The 17977-nt window shown below is 42.8% G+C and overlaps 1 protein-coding gene across 1 annotated transcript in view; it reads left to right on the plus strand.

Annotated features, from left to right (window-relative positions):
• Window positions 1-17977, plus strand: part of MYOZ1 (myozenin 1) — a 102647-nt gene that overhangs the window by 49845 nt on the left and 34825 nt on the right. The gene's annotated exons all lie outside the window — the stretch shown is intronic.

Below are 17977 nucleotides of genomic sequence, written 5' to 3' on the forward strand. Positions count from 1 at the left end.
TATGTAAATCTTTGAACTAGTTAAACAGAAATGCAAATCCTTTTACAGGTAAAAGAGCTCCCTTATATAAATTACACCTGTGTTTTTAGACTTTTGCCTGGAGTTCAATTTTTTTTGTAGTTTTAGACAGAGCTGGAATAGGTTTTCATTTCTGTCTGTGTTACCCTCTAGTTGTCCTGGTGACCACTACCACTGAGACAATTAGGGCCCATTACATTTTTGCACTGTTTTAATGCATGTGTTTTAACCCAGAATTAGATGTCTCACAAAATTTTTAAGGCAACGCACTATGGTTCATTTTGCCTTCCCTAAGCCAGGTACACACAGCTCCTTTTGTTTCCTCATTCAGAACTAACAGATTCCTGCATGCACACAAACTAGGTGGATGCAGGAATCCCCCCTGCCAGTAGATTGAATTATGACAGTGGGAACTCTGCACTGTCAGAATACACTGATCAGTGCTGCCTCTCCACTGTCAGAATACACTGATCAGTACTGCCTCTCCACTGTCAGAATACACTGATCAGTACTGCCTCTCCACTGTCAGAATATACTGATCAGTGCTGCCTCTCCACTGTCAGAATACACTGATCAGTACTGCCTCGCCACTGTCAGAATACACTGATCAGTACTGCCTCTCCACTGTCAGAATACACTGATCAGTACTGCCTCTCCACTGTCAGAATATACTGATCAGTGCTGCCTCTCCACTGTCAGAATACACTAATCAGTACTGCCATTCCACTGTCAGAATACACTAATCAGTACTGCCATTCCACTGTCAGAATACACTAATCAGTACTGCCATTCCACTGTCAGAATACACTGATCAGTACTGTCATTCCACTGTCAGAATACACTAATCAGTACTGCCTTTCCACTGTCAGAATACACTGCTCAGTGCTGCCTCTCCACTGTCAGAATATACCGATCAGTGCTGCAGCCAATTGGCTGCAAGCCACTGATAAAAGAAAGTTTTTCAGTGTGTCTATTCGACAGAAGCCAATCAAATGATTGACTTCTGTTGAACAGGGAGGGCTACACACAGACTGAAATTCAGCCAGTCACTCCGGAACTGGCCAAACTTCAATTCATATGTACCCAGCTTTCGTGCATTGCCATTCAAAATGCATGTGTTACTGCAATGCAAAGCTATAAATGGGTCCTACCTGACAGGAAATCCAAAATTGTAGAACTGTCACCAGAAGGAGTGGTAAGAGTAAATCACCTAATGGGACAATGTTTTACAGTGTTATGCCCCGTACAGACGATCGGACATTGATCGGACATTCCGACAACAAAATCCATGGATTTTTTCTGACAGATGTTGGCTCAAACTTGTTTTGCGTACACACGGTCGCACAAAGTTGTTGGAATTTCTGATCGCCAAGAACGCGGTGACGTACACCAAGTACGACGAGACTAGAAAAGGCCAGTTCAGAACCAAGCGCGGCACCCCTTGGGCTCCTTTTGCTAATCTCGTGTTAGTAAAAGTTTGGTGAGAGACGATTTGCGCTTTTTCAGACTCGTGGTTTTCAGATCGTTTTCTGCTGTTCAGTTTGTTCTTGTGGGTTTGTATCTGCTCTTCAGTGCGTGCAGCAAGGGACGCATGACTCTTGTCATTGTGTTCTTGTTTGTTCGTTACTGTTTTTCAGGTCGCTCTTCACAGGCCTTGCTGTTCTTCAGTGCATTCTGTTACTTCGTTCTGAGCAGCCGACCGTTTTCTAGCCATGTTGCATATACGTACTCCTCGTAAAGTTCGTGCTGTGCGGGGGCTTGGTGTTGGGGTCCTGACCCTGACACAAGTCCAGTCCATGAACAGGGTGGGGAGGAGTTCATGGACCAAGAATTGGTTGCTCCAGCGTGACCAGTTCTGTCATATGCCTTTGCTCCGTGAGATCCGTGAGAATAATCCTGATGATTTCAGTAACTTTCTCCGGATGACGGACCCCGTATTTCACAGTTTGTTGGCTTTGCTGACCCCCTATATCAGCAGGCAGGATACATGCATGAGGCAAGCCATCACTCCGGAGCAGAGGCTCGTCGCCACCCTGCGGTACTTGGCGACGGGGAGAAGCCTGCAGGACTTGAAGTTCTCGACAGGCATCTCCCCCCAGGCTCTGGGGATCATTGTCCCAGAAACCTGTTCTGCCATCATCCAGGTCCTGCAGAAGGAGTATATTAAGGTAAGATTTTTATCCTTTAATATCACATTTTATTGTATTTAATGTTTGATAATATATTGTATTTCTTTCTTCATTCCCTAATTACCACGATTGTAATATGCTGTGAATGTCCCCTTTGTCCTCATGCATGCAGGATTTTTCTTTAATTTTTTTTTTGTCCTTCATACATATTTGCCTTCACTTACCTCCCCAGCATGGTCTCCTGGCCCTATATTCACCTCATGTAGTCACTTAACAATGTATTTTATCAGCTCCATAGTAGTGCTTTACCCCAGACACCCCCTAAAATGTTTTTAAATGTGATTTGTGCTTTAAATTCAAGCAGAGTACCAGATGCTTTTTTTTTTGGCTCCCCAAATCATTTGGAACCCTCCCTTCCCCCAACTGCTAAGTCAGCTGATACCAATTATCTAGCTATCCTCAATCATCTATCTGCTGACTTGCCAAACCCATACACACTATACCCATCTCTTTTGTGGTCAGATTTATGGATGAATTCCCCAAAGCATGTAGTGCAAGGGCCTGCCTGTATACTTTCAAATGGTACTGTTAAAAGTTTTTGTATACTATTATTATCTTGATAGGTAAAAGCAGAATGTCCAAATGTGCTCAAATGTGTACAATGTGTATATATATCTTTGTATTATGACACTTCTTACCTGTCCAGTGGGCTGCCAATAGTGTAACTAAGGAGGGGCTGGCCAAAGTAACACCCATTATTTAGGCATTCATCTCTCAATGAAGTGGAGAGGGTTACCTGTCCAAGAGTCCCCCCCCCCATAATGTTAGAAATGGCCCATGAGAGGGGGTGGGGGAGGGGGAATCTGATAGGTGTACCTTATACTTTGGTCTTTAAAAACTCCCTCAAATAAATGTTATCTTGATGTTGGCCAAGAATGTTTGTGTCTAATCTGCTTTCCCTGTTTATGTGCAAAATGACAATTTTTTTTTTCTTGTTTGACTCCACAGTTTCCTTCCATGCCACAGGAATGGCAGACTGTGGCCTCCCACTTTGCCCAGCGGTGGGACTTTCCTAACTGCAGAGGGGCAATTGATGGGAAACACATCCACATCGTCCCACCACCCAACTCGGGGTCATACTATTTCAACTATAAGGGGTTCAATAGTATTGTGATGTTGGCAGTGGTGTCGGCTACTTACGAGTTCCTGTATGTGGATGTGGGCAAGAATGGCCGGATGTCCAATGGTGGAGTCATCGCCCAGACGGAGTTCTACAGGCGTCTTCAGAATGGCAGCTTGGACTTGCCACCTCCAGAAGACAATGTGGAAGGACTCCCATTCTTCTTCGTTGCAGATGAAGCATTTGCGCTGGAGGACCATCTTATGCGGCCATTCCCGATGAGGACCCTCACCCCAGGCCAGAGGGTTTTTAATTACCAGCTGGCCAGAGCCAGAAGAGTGGTGGAGAACACGTTTGGAATCATGGCCAGCCGGTTCCGCCTATTTCTTACACCCATACACATGGCGGAGTACAAAATGAATCATATCCTGGCGTGCTGTGTTCTATACAACTTTTTACGGCAACATTCTGCTAACTATGCTGGCTCAGTTGGGCCTGAGGCTGGAATTCAAAATGAACCAACCCTGACGGCGCTTGAAAGTGGCCGTCCTGGCTTGCCCCCCTGAGTGCCCGTGATGTCCGTCTAAGATACCTTGAATACTTTGCGGGTAGGGGTGCTATTAATATGCCAGACAATGTCTGAAACCTTTTTCAAATAGAATAAAAATTTTACCTACTAAAATCTTTGGTGACATTTACTGCTTGTGTTTCTTTTAGCTGACCCTGACAGAAATGTGGTGAGTCCTGAAAATGGCGTGATTGTGTAACATTACAAAACATTGTTGGGTGTTATTTACTAAAGGCAAAGACACTTTGCACTACAAGTGCACTTGAAACTGCACTTGTAGTGCAAAGTGGATATTCCCTTAGGAAATAACCCCCATTTCAGTGAAAACACCAATTAGAGCACAACAAAAGTGTTGGAGCGTTGAAACAATAATCCACACATTCTTGATTAACAATCTTTTTAATACCAGCACAATCACATGTGCATTTAGAAAAGGTTTTTAAAACAAACCAACATGTTTGTTGTATAACAATTTTTGGGGTCACATTAGAAAAAGTAGAAATGTCCATTTAAGATAAAACAGGCATGTTTAAAACCATCATGAAAGACACAAATCTTAAACTTACAAAGTTCACATTTGGTAGAACTTGAAGGCGATATCAGACATGAGTATTTACAAACTGTGTTTGATATTGTGTTCAGATGGGGTGAAGTCACCCCTAGAAAAGCCAAATTTTGAAGATGCACACCAATTGCCAAATGTCAACATGTGCTAGCTGCCATCATGGGGGATCAATGGACGTGTTTTGTGGGTGCAACCCCTTCCTCACAGCTACTTTATTATTGAGGAAGGGGTTGCACCCCCAAAACGCGTCCATTGATCTCCCGTGATGGCAGATAGCACATGTTGACACACTGTGTGCCTCTTTAAAATTTGGCTTTTCTCAAATATGTCAAAAAATGGTAAAAATTTTTAAGTCACAAAAAGCCCCCCCCAAAAATAGGGATTTTGAGGAGTTTTAAACTCTCCCTAAAACATCAATGATGTTCTTCATTTTTTGTTGAACATCAATGATGTTTTTAAGGATGTTTTCCAAGTCCCTATTACACCCCATGATCTCCCCGATCAGGATCTGTGCACTTTCCGAGGTGAAATGCCCTGGATCCACAACTTCACGATCACCTAAAAAGATAGAAACAAAAACACACCATGTATTATAAATATTCCGGCATCCATCTCTTACCTGAGCCTGTGGTCGCAGACACTCACCTGTTGTGGTGACAATTTCCACCACGTCTTCCTCCTCCTGCTCTGCTTGGCTTGGGTGGATTTCCCCTTCTTCCAGAGGTGGGGGGTCTGTGGTCTCCTTGGATAAGGGGTGTCCTCCGAGTCTTTTATCCCCTATCTAAAAAAAAATAGGTATACTTAGCACACAGATATTTCATGGCAGAACTATAAATATGAAACATTGCTTGGAAGTGGGGTACAATTGTCTATTTTGGCAGAGTTCCAAGATGTAGAATTTTTAGTGTCCTTTTTCAAGCTTCAATACTTTACCTGTTTTGTACAAGCTTCACAGATGGAGACACCCCTATAGTATACATTGGAGCACCTGTATGGGCCCCCTAATAAAAAGGGTGTTCTTGTGTCCTACACTAGAGCGCCAGCGTCCAGATGTGTAAACAGCTACTGAGTGTCCTCTCCTTACACAGAATCTAGTTTGCATTTCATTCTAGTTACAAACCCATCTACACAACCAAATTATTTGCAGACAAGTAGGCCATAAAAAATGTGGGCAAATGCATATGGCCAAAACAATGGTATTTTCAAGGCCGAACGAACAATGTTTGATACGAACGAATAATGTGCCCATGAACATGAAGTTGCCATTTTAAACTGGATAACAGTTAACACATGGAGCAGCAGGAACGTAATAAACATAAAGAATAGGAACACAGCACAGCTACTTACTTTTTTGCAGCACTCTCTGGATCTTTCTGTACTGCTCATGCTCTCTTAATTTGAGGTCCGACCACCGCTTCCTGAGCTGATCTTTTGATCGTCGTACCCCGAAATTCCGGTGCAGACTCTTGACCACTTTCGCCATTATCTTGACCTTTCTGACATTGGGGTTGGGGTAAGGTCCATACTTCCCATCATAGTCGTCCCTCTTCAGGATGTCGACCATCTCCAACATCTCCCCAAAGGACATATTTGAGGCCTTAAATCGTCTCCTTCTGGATCGGGACATTTCTGCCTCCGGGCTTTCCTCCTCCTCCTCGTTGGTGTAATTATTAGACACCTGCTCTGACTCCGCCATGTGCTCTTCCCCCACTGCGCCGAACGAGAAGGGGCGGGGAATAGACTAGAAAGAAGGCGCGCAAAGTTTCATGCATGCGCGGTGTCTATAAAGCGTAGTACGTACGATCTGTGAGCGGAGGAAGGAGTAACGGAGGCACCGATCGTGATTGCGAAGGTAAGATTTAACATTGGGTCTATACTGCTTCTAGATTGAGGCCTGTATTTGCACAAGTTTGGAAGACTTTAGGCTGACATTAGGGTTTGTCTTGTGTTATGTCTTGCAGTGAAAATGGATATCCTGAAAGATAAGGACTTTATGCCAATCTTCATTGATATGTTCAGGGAGCTGCCCTGTCTATGGCAGATAAACCACCCTGATTATAAGAACCAAACAAAGAGGAAGGCAGCTCTGGATAATTTGTTGGAATTTGTGAAGACGGTGATCCCCACAGCAGACATCACCTATTTGAAGATCCTAATTGGTGGCCTGAGGAGCACTTATCTAAGGGAGCACAAGAAGGTCCAGGATTCCCAGAGATCAGGAGCTGCAGATGACATTTATGTCCCCAGGCTGTGGTACTATGACAGGCAGCATTTTTTGTCAGGTCAGACTGAACCCAGGCCAGCACTCTCCACTCTTCCTTCCACGCTTCCTTCCCCCCCAGCTGAGGCTTCTAATGCCCAATCTGGGCCTTCCAGGCAGCAACATGTGGAGGAGCCCAGTTTGAGCCAGGTATAGCATTCTTCTAAATATTTCTGGTTGTCCAATCAATGATGTTAAATATATGTTAGTTTGGATTGATAATTTATTATTGTGATTGATGAAGCAAAAACTAAAACCATGTCCCTTTTTCATACACAGGGAAGTCTCAGCCAGGAGGTGGCCGGGCCAAGTAAGCTGCCCGATACACAGGTCCCTCCCCTCCACCTTCAAAGAAAAAGTGGCAGGAAGAGGAGTTACCTGGAGGAGGCTGCCATAGGCCTCTTTTGGAAGGCTACAGAGGCCCTGAGAACTCCCCACACTGTGGAGGAAGACTAGGCTGGCCTAACTGCCTGCAAAATGATGCAGATGGAGGAGGGCCAATGACTCCTGTGTGAGTTCTTAATTTTGGAAGCTCTCAATAAGGGGTTTAGGGGCCAAATAACATGTGCTACCCACACATAGTCCTCCTCCTCCTCCAGGTCCTACTCCTCCTCCTGCCACATCTCCAACACCAGAGCCACAGCCGGGAAGGAAGCATGGAAGGAAGACCAGAGAGTGATGACCCTGGGTTCAGTCTGGTCTGGCAAAAGATGCAGGCTATGGTAGTACCACAGCCTGGGGACACAGATGTCATCTGCTGCTTTCCGGATCTCTGGGACTTCTGGACCAGACTGCACTCCCTTAGATATGGACTCCTCAGGCCACCAATTTTGCTGTAAAATAATTGATTTGTGCCCTGGGGGTCCAAGGCTTTGCCAACTTATGATGTTTCTCCAGCGTTGCCTTCCTTTTTGTTTGGTTCTGAGCCCTTAATAAAGGAATTTTTGGTTCAATTATACTCGCCTATGTGTGTTTTCCTTCAAAATGGACAGTTTGTTTGTGAGGAGGCAGGTACATTTCAAAAATATAATGTGAAATTAACAAGAGACACCAACACCAAGCAACCTCCTTGAGATTAAATAATACAAGATAATAATGGTGTTGTGGTAACTTGACACACAAAACACACCCAAAAATATTATGGAGTAAAACCAATAAAAAAAAAAAAAAAAACATCAGCCTTGAAAAATACAAAACAAAAAAAAAAAAATACAAAAAACAAATTTGGTCAGATGTGACAAATCAAAATATATTGAGGGAATCACAATAAATAATAAAGAAAGAAGTTTGTGAGAACTCTATGTGAATATGAGCAGCAAAACTACTTCATTCTTCTCACATTGTAAAGAAGAAGAGAGTGCGCTGTATTAAACCATTTTTTACATTGCAGCGTGACTAAAGTGCTCTATCCATTCCGAATGCTAATTTTACCAGACCAAGCTGTTCCGTCTCGGAATTTCTTCTAAGCATGCGTGGCACTTTGTACTTCGGCATTGTCCACACACGGTCGGCATTGACGCGATCGGATTTTGTTGTCGGAAAATGTTATAGCCTGCTCTCAAACTTTGTGTGTCGGAAAATCCGATGGAAAATGTCCGATGGAGCCCACACAGGGTCGGAATTTCCGACAACACGCTCCGATCGCACATTTTCCGTCGGAAAATCCAACTGAGTGTACGGGGCATTAGAGTCCCCAATATTTAAGAGTTTATTTGGAAACAACAAACTGGTTCTTTTGATTTATTTTTACCTTGGATAAAAAAGATTTCAGTGTAACCACCACCACTCCCGGAGGACACACTCTTGCCTTCCAAATGGACCATAAAATTTTAAAAGGTCTAATCACAATGTCTTCCCATTAAGCTGGGAGGAGCTCTCCCATGTTTTAATCCTTGCCTACTTTATCCAAAGCAAAAAAGATCTCATTGTAACCACCACCACCACTCCCAGTGGACACACTTTCACCTTCCAAGATGGATTTTAAAGTTATAAAAGGTCTAATCACATCGTCTTGCTATCAAGCTGGGAACAACTCTCCCAAGATTTAATTCTTGCCTACTTTATCCAAAACAAAAAAAGTTTTGGCCTGTCCCACTGATTACTTTGGCGAGGAAATCTAAGGAACCCAAAGGAAATGTGGTGAACCTGCTGCATAATCTCTGTTACTCTCCAGAGATGGTATCTGCAAAAATGCATACTGATGTATGTGGGGCAAGGTAGAGTAGTGAATACTTGCATGGTACTGTATATGTACTATGGACATAAAGATGACACCAACATGCAATCAAGAAGAAATTCACCAGCTACAAATCAAATTAATTATTCCAGCATATCAGCGGAAAAAACATTAATTCTCACTCGTAGCATAAAAAAGGTGTCTTTCCTCTTTTCCTAAAACATTCCCAGACCAGCTAATGATATACAGTATATATTATAATTACAATATACTTCCTAGCCTAAGCCTTTACCATATTAATAATGTCACATAATGATTTCTTGTGCTATATCCAAATTTCAAAGTACATCACAGTTGTTAGAAAATGCAAATTTCAGTTATATTTGGAAATCATTTACTATTGGAACATGCTTTTTAACACTGATGGTTTGGCCTATTAAAATAGTTCCAAATGCATTTATGGTACTGCATTTTTGATGTGATAAGATTTTCACCATGAACATTGCTGTGATAATATTGTCACAATTTATTTATAAGGGCCGGTTCACACTGGTGCGATGTCAGAGATTGGATGTGATTCTCACTGCAGTGAAAATCAAATGCGATCTCTGTGTGATGCGATTTCAGCCATAAGATCGTATGGTTGAATTCACATCAAACTCACACAGGACCCTTTTTTTTGTCCGCAGAAGAATCAGATCGCATGGGTGTTAACACCCATGCGATCCGATTCCTGTCCGAGTTTGCAGATCGCACTGCGATATGCAAACTGATTTGGGGGTGTCATTAACTTTTACCTGACACTCCCAGCAGTTCGCATAGGGCAGTGTGAACTGCCGCCAGGAAACATGCGATGCGGGAACCCGCAGTGGATTTGCAGGGTTCCCGCATCGCAGCATTGTGAACCGGCTCAAAAGCAGTGAATGTGACATTCACCAAATATTTGCTGCTAGTGAACCAGTCGATTTTAAACACATGCATTAGGGAGCTACACCTGAATTGAATGTTTGGTAAATGCCACAGTCACTGTTCCTATGTATCTTGTGACTTTTCCAGGTCTTCCACCGGCTGCTTAGGCAGAGTGCAGGACCTGGCATCCTTTGCAACCCTTTGGCTTCAGCTCCTTTGGCTTAACAGCTCAGGGGTCAAAGGCTTTTTACATCTCCCTCTTAAGCTGGTCATACACAATACAATCTAACACTAGGTTCACATCTATGCGGTTGCAGTTGATGCGATTTCCAGGTGCATTTTGCATTTTTAAGCCCGCGTTTTGCTGTGTGTTTTGCATTTTTAAACATGCGTTTTTTATGCCTTTTTGCGTGCAGTTTTCATGCATTTTGTGTTTTTTTTTCTTTTTAAAATACTGTATATGGCTGGTTGCTAAGAAGCGGGCCAGTAAGCCGGTCACCATTTCCTTAACAGCTGATGAGTCATCCCCCCCAAACCATAGCAGGCCACATGCCCTCAACATAGGGGGGGGTGCTTTGGGAAGGGGGGGGCTCTTTTTGACAAATCCTTTATAAAAAATAAAAAAAAAACAATGTCCCTCGATGTAGATCCATTGTCAATCACGTCGCCTGCTGCACCGCCAGACTCGAAAAAAAAGAGAAGCTCTGCACTCGACGAAGGCTAAACGCCGACTGCCCACTCATCCATCTGACAGTTCTTTAATAGGTAAGGGGCAGACCACCTGGTGACGTCACCTTGTGGCCCGCCTCCTTGTGACTTTACCAACCGGTGCATGCCCCACAGCTACCCTCCCCCATGTAGAGGGCATGCGGCCTGGTATGGTTCAGAAAGGGGGAAGGGGCGCTCGCTTGTCCCCTCCCTTTCCTGACCTGCCAAGTTGCATGCTCAGACAAGGGTCTGATATGGATTTAAGGGGGAGGCCACGCCATTTTTTTTTACATGTTGCCATGGGATTCTCATCCAAATTAATACCAGACCAGAAGGGCCTGGTATGGATATGAGGGGGGGACCCCACGCCATTTTTTCCTGATTTTTTTTTTTTGTTTCCTTTTGTTTTTTTTACATTCAGCTGTCAGCGGGGAACTCGGCTGACAGCTGATGATTCATCGGTTGTTAAGGACTTCCCGGCCTGCTCCTTAGCAACCAGATATACACAGTGTGTTTAAACAGAATAGAAAATGCAAAACGCATAAAAAATGCAGCACTTGCATTTTTGGTGCGACTCCATTGAAGTCATTGAAGTTTTTTACTGCGGAAAAAAGTCCCTGACCCTTTTTTAAAAATGTGGTGCCGCAAAATGCACAGATGTGAACTACATCCATAGGAAACCATGTTAAATGGACTGTAGTGCGTTTCTATAAAATGCAAAACGCATAGGTGGGTACGTAAGGTATTTATACAATCTCAGTACAACCTCTTTTTCTTTTTTTTTAAATATATGTAAGCGAAACCTAAACAATCCATTCAACTTGTCAAATCACAAATCAAATAATGCCATCCCTTGTACTACATAGTTAATAGTAAATCTAAAGGAGATTTTACAATCAGATAGTATAGTGCATGGTCGTTATGCTCCATCATTTGCAAAAGGGGCAGAGTATCTCGAGTATTTCTGGTAAATCATACATTTTTCATATATTAAGTGTGTGCAATACATGTAGTTAAAGTTTTGTATGCTGAAATCTTGTCCACTGAAATTACTGGATATGAAAGTTCCATATTGGAAATAACCAAGCAAGAAGCTTAAAACTAAAATAGTAGTGTAGCAGGCATGTTGTAATGCAATTTCTCCTTTTGGCCACAAGTTGGAGACAGAGAGATGCTGACTGGTCCTTCTAGAAAACTCAGAGACACAAAGTACATTGGGAAAAAGTGGAGTTTCAGGAAGTGCTGGGGTAAATGAGGAGAGGGAAGTGCTGAGGTGAGAGAAAAGAGAGAGAGAAAGGTTTTCCACACAGCACTACAGAGAGAGTGCTGACAGAAGATCTGAGGAGGGCTGTCTGAGGAGAGTGAGGAGAGTGGTCTGAGGTACCAGCATCTGATTGAGGGGAGAGACACATGCTGACACCAGGGACTGTGTGACCCAACAGAGGGAGAGAAAGACACGTTTCTCTTGAGACTACAGGGGAGAGTTACTGTGAGGAGAGGGGATAGTGGACAGGAGTGGTGAGGTGATGGGACTGTGCGGTGGAACTCCTCCAAAGAAAGAGAGGGCCACACTGTCTACCAGCATCTGAGAGAGAGAGACACGTTTCCCGAGACTGTTGCCAAGAGACTGAGGATAAAAGAGCCAGGAACAGTGCCACCCACACGGTCCTCCACCGTTCAGCCCAGGGACCCTGCTCAGCAATTCAGCGCCATCTTGCCCAGCAGAGACAACCCACACACTGCTTCGGGGATCACAAGACCCATCTAGGTGTCCTGTTGGCTGTTGTCCCATCACCTTGCCAGTTCAGCTACCAGCCATCCTGATCAGCCGACAGGAGGTGATCCAGTGCCTTACAACATTGCCAGGAGCCTGAACCACCATTTGGGACTTCTGGTGAGCGAATTGGTGAGCGGGTGAAAACCCAACATCTTTCTTAGCACAGTACAGACACTGCATGCAGAAACATATTCCCCTTTGTACTGTAAGAGGATGCTTGGAGCTGCCACTATTATCCATTCTGTTCTTACAAAGCACTACCTAACGGGATTTCCTAGAGGATTACTGTCTCACTTTTGATTGATTAAACCTACTCTCTTTACAAAAGGCCCCAACATTTGTTAGCAGAAGACACTAGTACGCTTCAACTCAGGACCTGTAACATTACAGAACAGTGCTTACTGTACCTGTTAACCCATTTCTTCTTTTTGTGTTGTTACTTTTGTTAACACTTTGTTGTTACTGTCAATGGTGTTTGTGGCCCAGAAGGAGCTGAGAAGTTGATAGATCTTCTCTCCTCCCTCTCAGCATCTGTGTTATGGGCATATAGATTACTGCCCTTTTCTAAATTTACAGTTGCTAAGTATTGAAGATTGTCTTTTCTAATGTATTAATTCTTTGCAGAAAGGTTTAATAGTGTTGTAAGCTTCCATATGCTTTAAACCATGACAATATATTCAATTTGTTTATCACTACCAGGTGTGTGTCTGATTTTGGTGATAATCCACAGCCAGGGTAACAGTATTTTCCACATGTGTCTTTAAATGTGTTTTCAGTAATTTAATTTAACCAGGTGTGCCAGAGGGGCTAAGGTCATTCTTGGGGTTGAAGTGGAGATCAAACAACCCAAATTTACCAAGCGGCTCCTTCGGGGTGGCTCTACAGTAGCTTATCAATTTAATACCAAAAACATGTTATGAGCATTGAGTGTTAAAAGTTGATAGTCTCCTCTTTTTTTTCCTCTTTTTCCACACTGAAAAAGCAGTTGACTAAACTTAACTGCACAAACCTAGACTAAAGAGTCCATTTTTTAAACAATTTGCATTTGTTCTGTGCGAATTAACCAGTTGTTGTGTGAATTGTCAGAATTCAATAGTCTGGAGAGTGCCATTTATCCATTCATGCCTTTAGCATGGATGGAAAAAACAACAGGCTGAGCGAAAAAAATAAAATAGCCAGCTGTACAATGTATGACTTTCTCCCTTCATAATATAAAAGTTTAAAGTGGAACTAAAACCATCAATTTAATGGTTTCAAAAAACAGTTACATCCATGGCATGCCAGGATTGCTAACTGTCACATTTGCTTTTGCTAGAAAAAGGGGGGGTTGGTGGCATGTGTGTCTCTAATTAGATATGGCACCTCATCCCAGTAAGAGTGTTAAATTGAAGTAGAGGGCTAGGAATATGGGAGATTATTACGGTGCCAAAAGAGCAACAATACAAACGGTAAAAGTAATTATTTTTATTGCAAAAGGTTAAAATTACAATTCATACAAAGTATAAAGTACAAAAAGAAGCATAGGCGGATGAATACAACCAGTATATGGCAATAAGCGAATTATCCCTACTAGTTTCGCCAAAACATTGGCTTCCTCAGGGGATATGATAGGTTGTAATTCTACAGAGAAAAAATCATAAATTAGTATAATGTAATAAAAGGAAAAGTAAACAACATTATGCATATCACTTAAGCGACTGTGAAGTAGATTAGTACGGTCTCACCCAACCAATAATCCCAATCAAGATAAAAATAACATCGATCAAAGATTGCCACAACATACCCACAGAACCCCCACAGGCCAGATGGACCACATCCAAAGTAAGGGTCGTCCCTCACCACCTAGTAATGTGGCTGCAGGGGGCTTTGTAAAAGAACCTTGAAAAAGACTGTAAAATACGGACGTATAAGGCTATAGAAGCTCAACAATATATGATAAAATAAAATAAAAGAAGGACAAATCAGTCCTGAATACTTACAGAAATCGAGGTATACTAATGAATAACCGGGACGCTAAAGGGATCAACAGAAACTGATCAATTTGCGCAAATTGCTTGACATGTATGCTGGCTATACTGGATAAAAATTGGGAAAGTAATAAAAATTACCAATAATGGAGGGTGTTCATGTTGTACGACAGAGGTACTTAAATGGGCTTGATTAGAAAAATCCTACCTGCAGAGGAAAGTCAAGAAGCCAAACCGCAATAAGAGGATAATCAAAAACAGCGTGATAGCTTCAAGTTGAGACACAAACTGGAGTGAGTGTACAGCAAATCCACATCAGATCAAGTGCATGAGCCTAATAGACACAAAGGACAGCCTCCAGTGAACAAACATAATAGTAGGTGATATTGGGATCAATTATCCCCACATATGCCAATAATGTGGTCACTTGGAAAACAAATTTACCTGTGCAGTAACTTCAGCTTGCATAGCGTCCCGGTGAGTCCGCAAAAACGGACAATAAGCTAGCCTATTTAAAGCCCCCCACCTGATTGGCGATCATCTGACACAAACCTAGCCATGCCCCTGTCTGATTGCGTCAGATGATCGCCTCCCTCCAGCGCATCTAGAGGACGCTTGGCATCATGGGAGTTGTAGGCCTATTGCTGTGGTTAGTGTGCAGGCGCATGGGCCGCTTTTTGTCTGCTCCTGATTGGCGAAATCCCTTTTGCCAATCAGGTGGGGGGCTTTAAATTATTTATGATTTATTGTCCGTTTTTGCGGACTCACTGGGACGCTATACAAGCTGTTACTGCACAGGTAAATTTGTTTTCCAAGTGACCACATTATTGGCATATGTGGGGATAATTGATCCCAATAACACCTACTATTATGTTTGTTCACTGGAGGCTGTCCTTTGTGTCTATTAGGCTCATGCACTCTATCTGATGTGGATTTGCTGTGCACTCACTCCAGTTTGTGCCTCAACTTAAAGCTATCACGCTGTTTTTGATTATCCTCTTATTGCGGTTTGGCTTCTTGACTTTCCTCTGCAGGTAGGATTTTTCTAATCAAGCCCTTTTAAGTACCTGTGTTGTACAACATGAACACCCTCCATTATTGGTAATTTTTATTACTTTCCCAATTTTTATCCAGTATAGCCAGCATACATATCAAGCAATTTGCTCAAATTGTTCAGTTTCCGTTGATCCCTTCAGCGTCCCGGTTATTCATTAGTATACCTCGATTTCTGTAAGTATTCAGGGCTGATTTGTCCTTCTTTTATTTTATTTTATCATATATTGTTGAGCTTTTATAGCCTTATACGTCTGTATTTTACAGTCTTTTTCAAGGTTCTTTTACAAAGCCCCCTGCAGCCACATTACTAGGCGGTGAGGGACGACCCTTACTTTGGCCGTGGTCCATCTGGCCCGTGGGGGTTCTGTGGGTATGTTGTGACAATCTTTGATCGATGTTATTTCTATCTTGATTGGGATTATTGGTTGGGTGAAACCATACTAATCTCTTTCACAGTCGCTTAAGTGATATGCATAATGTTGTTTACTTTTCCTTTTATTACATTATACTAATTTATGATTTTTCTCTGTAGAATTACAACCTATCATATCCCCCGAAGAAGCCAGTGTTTTGGTGAAACTAGTAGGGATAATTCATTTATTGCCATCTACTGGTTGTATTCATCCGCCTATACTCCTTTTTGTATTTTATACTTTGTATGAATTGTAATTTTAACCTTTTGCAATAAAAATAATTAATTTTACCGTTTGTATTGTTGCTCTTTTGGCACCATAATAATCCCATATTCCTAGCCCTCTACTTCAATTTGCTTGTGCTCTCAACCACACTATCAAACCATCAAATGGCTGGTGTCATAACCAGTCACGTGTGCAGCACCATGGCAATTGCAGATCAAACAAAGGCTAAGATTGAAGCTTCCTTGGCTGAAAAGGATAGGGGGGTTTAGTTCCGCTTTAACTGTAAACAGTGTAATATGGTTTTAATACACAGTTAAGCCACATTCATGGGCATACATGAGGGGCCAGGGGCAGATGCCGGCAAGAACCAGTGGATTCTTGCCAGCAGATCTAAATGCTGCATGCACACAGCAGGGTTGCTTTACTAAAGCAGGAGAATGCAAAATATGGTGCAGCTCTGCATACAAACCGAACAACTTCCAGGCTTTTTGGCCAAAGCTTAATTGAACAAGCTAAAGTTAGACTCTGATTGGCTACCATGCACAATTGCACCAGATTTTGCACTCTCCAGTTTTAGTAAATCAACCCCAGTGTGTGCAAAAAGCAGCAGCTATCAGCAGTGGCTGTCAGACACATCAATGGCTGGCACTGCTATTGTTCATACGTAATCCCTCATCTGAGCATGCAAACTGAGCCTTCAACCAACCCTGAATGCAGACAGCGGGGTTTAATTACTAAAGCTGGAGAGTGAAAAATCAGGCTCACTTCTGCTAAGAATCAGCTTCCATGTTTTACTGCCAAAGCTTAAAGTGATTCTAAAGGCAGAAGTTTTTTTTATCTCAATACATTCTATGCATTAAGATAAAAACCTTTTGTGTGCAGCAGCCCCCCTCAGCCCCCCTAATACTTACCTGAGCCCCTTCTCTATCCAGCGATGTTGGAGGAAAGCCTTGGCTCATCTCCGGGACTCTACCTCCTCGATGGTTGAGACAGCAGCGAGCGACATTGGCTCCCGCTGCTGTCAATCAAGTCAGTGAGCCAATGAGAAGATAGACAGGAGGGAGGGGCCAGGAGCGCCGGCAAGGGACCCGAGAAGAGAAGGATCTGGGCTGCTCTGTGCAAAACCATAGCACAGAGCAGGTAAGTGTGACATGTTTGTTATTAAAAAACAAACAAAACTTTAATATCACTTTGATTGAACAAGCTGAAGTTAGAAGCTGACTGGCTACCATGCCCAGCTGCACCAGATTCTGTGTGCACCAGTTTTGTAAATCTACCCCAGTGTGTCTCCATGGACAGCGTATCTGTGGAGTTTCTGGTAGCACAGAAACTGCTGCAGCTAATTGGCCAGTTTGCATGCAGTCATAGCACAGTGTCCATGTGAATGTAGCCTTATAGTTCACAGATCACAGCAAAATGTAAACCCCAATACCCCAATAGATTCTGTCAGAGCTTAGACTATACAGTAGTATCCAAGTGAACTGAAAGTGTGGCAGCTGCAAAGAACTGGCGTACTCAGAAAAACGAAAAAAAATAAAAAATAAATTATAGAGCAGATGTGGGTACAAAGAACAACACTTGCCAGTAGGGATGAATGGAAGGACAATAGAAATGGTGTTAAACTAATTTGGGAACACTGTGTCAGAATTTATTCCACTGCTGTATAGTGCACACAAGCAGTGAATAAATCTGTATCACAGAACTAATCACAGGACTTGCACAGTGGAAAAAACTTAAACAGTTAACAGGATCTAATTTATAGCTGTACATAGTAGGTGAAAGAAAGGTGGTGCTAGCAGTGATCACTAAAGTGATGACATTACTTCCAAAGTGGTTTTCTTCAGAGCCCAATGATCAGACATACCCCCTGTATAAGTTGGGTCCAGCGGTCAGAGTGAAGTATAAAATGCGTATTTCTCCATTCACCAGTTCTGTCATCACTTTAGTGATCCCTGCTACCACTCAAGCCTGCCCCCTCCCCAACAACGCAGGTAAAGTATACCAATAGGCAGCCCAACAGCCAACTGAAGGGGCTTTCACAGGAGGCTGACAACACTGATACTAATTGCTAGACTGTGGCTTAGTG

The sequence above is a fragment of the Aquarana catesbeiana genome, linkage group LG08 (assembly GCF_042186555.1).
Source record: "Aquarana catesbeiana isolate 2022-GZ linkage group LG08, ASM4218655v1, whole genome shotgun sequence".
NCBI classification, from domain to species: domain Eukaryota; kingdom Metazoa; phylum Chordata; class Amphibia; order Anura; family Ranidae; genus Aquarana; species Aquarana catesbeiana.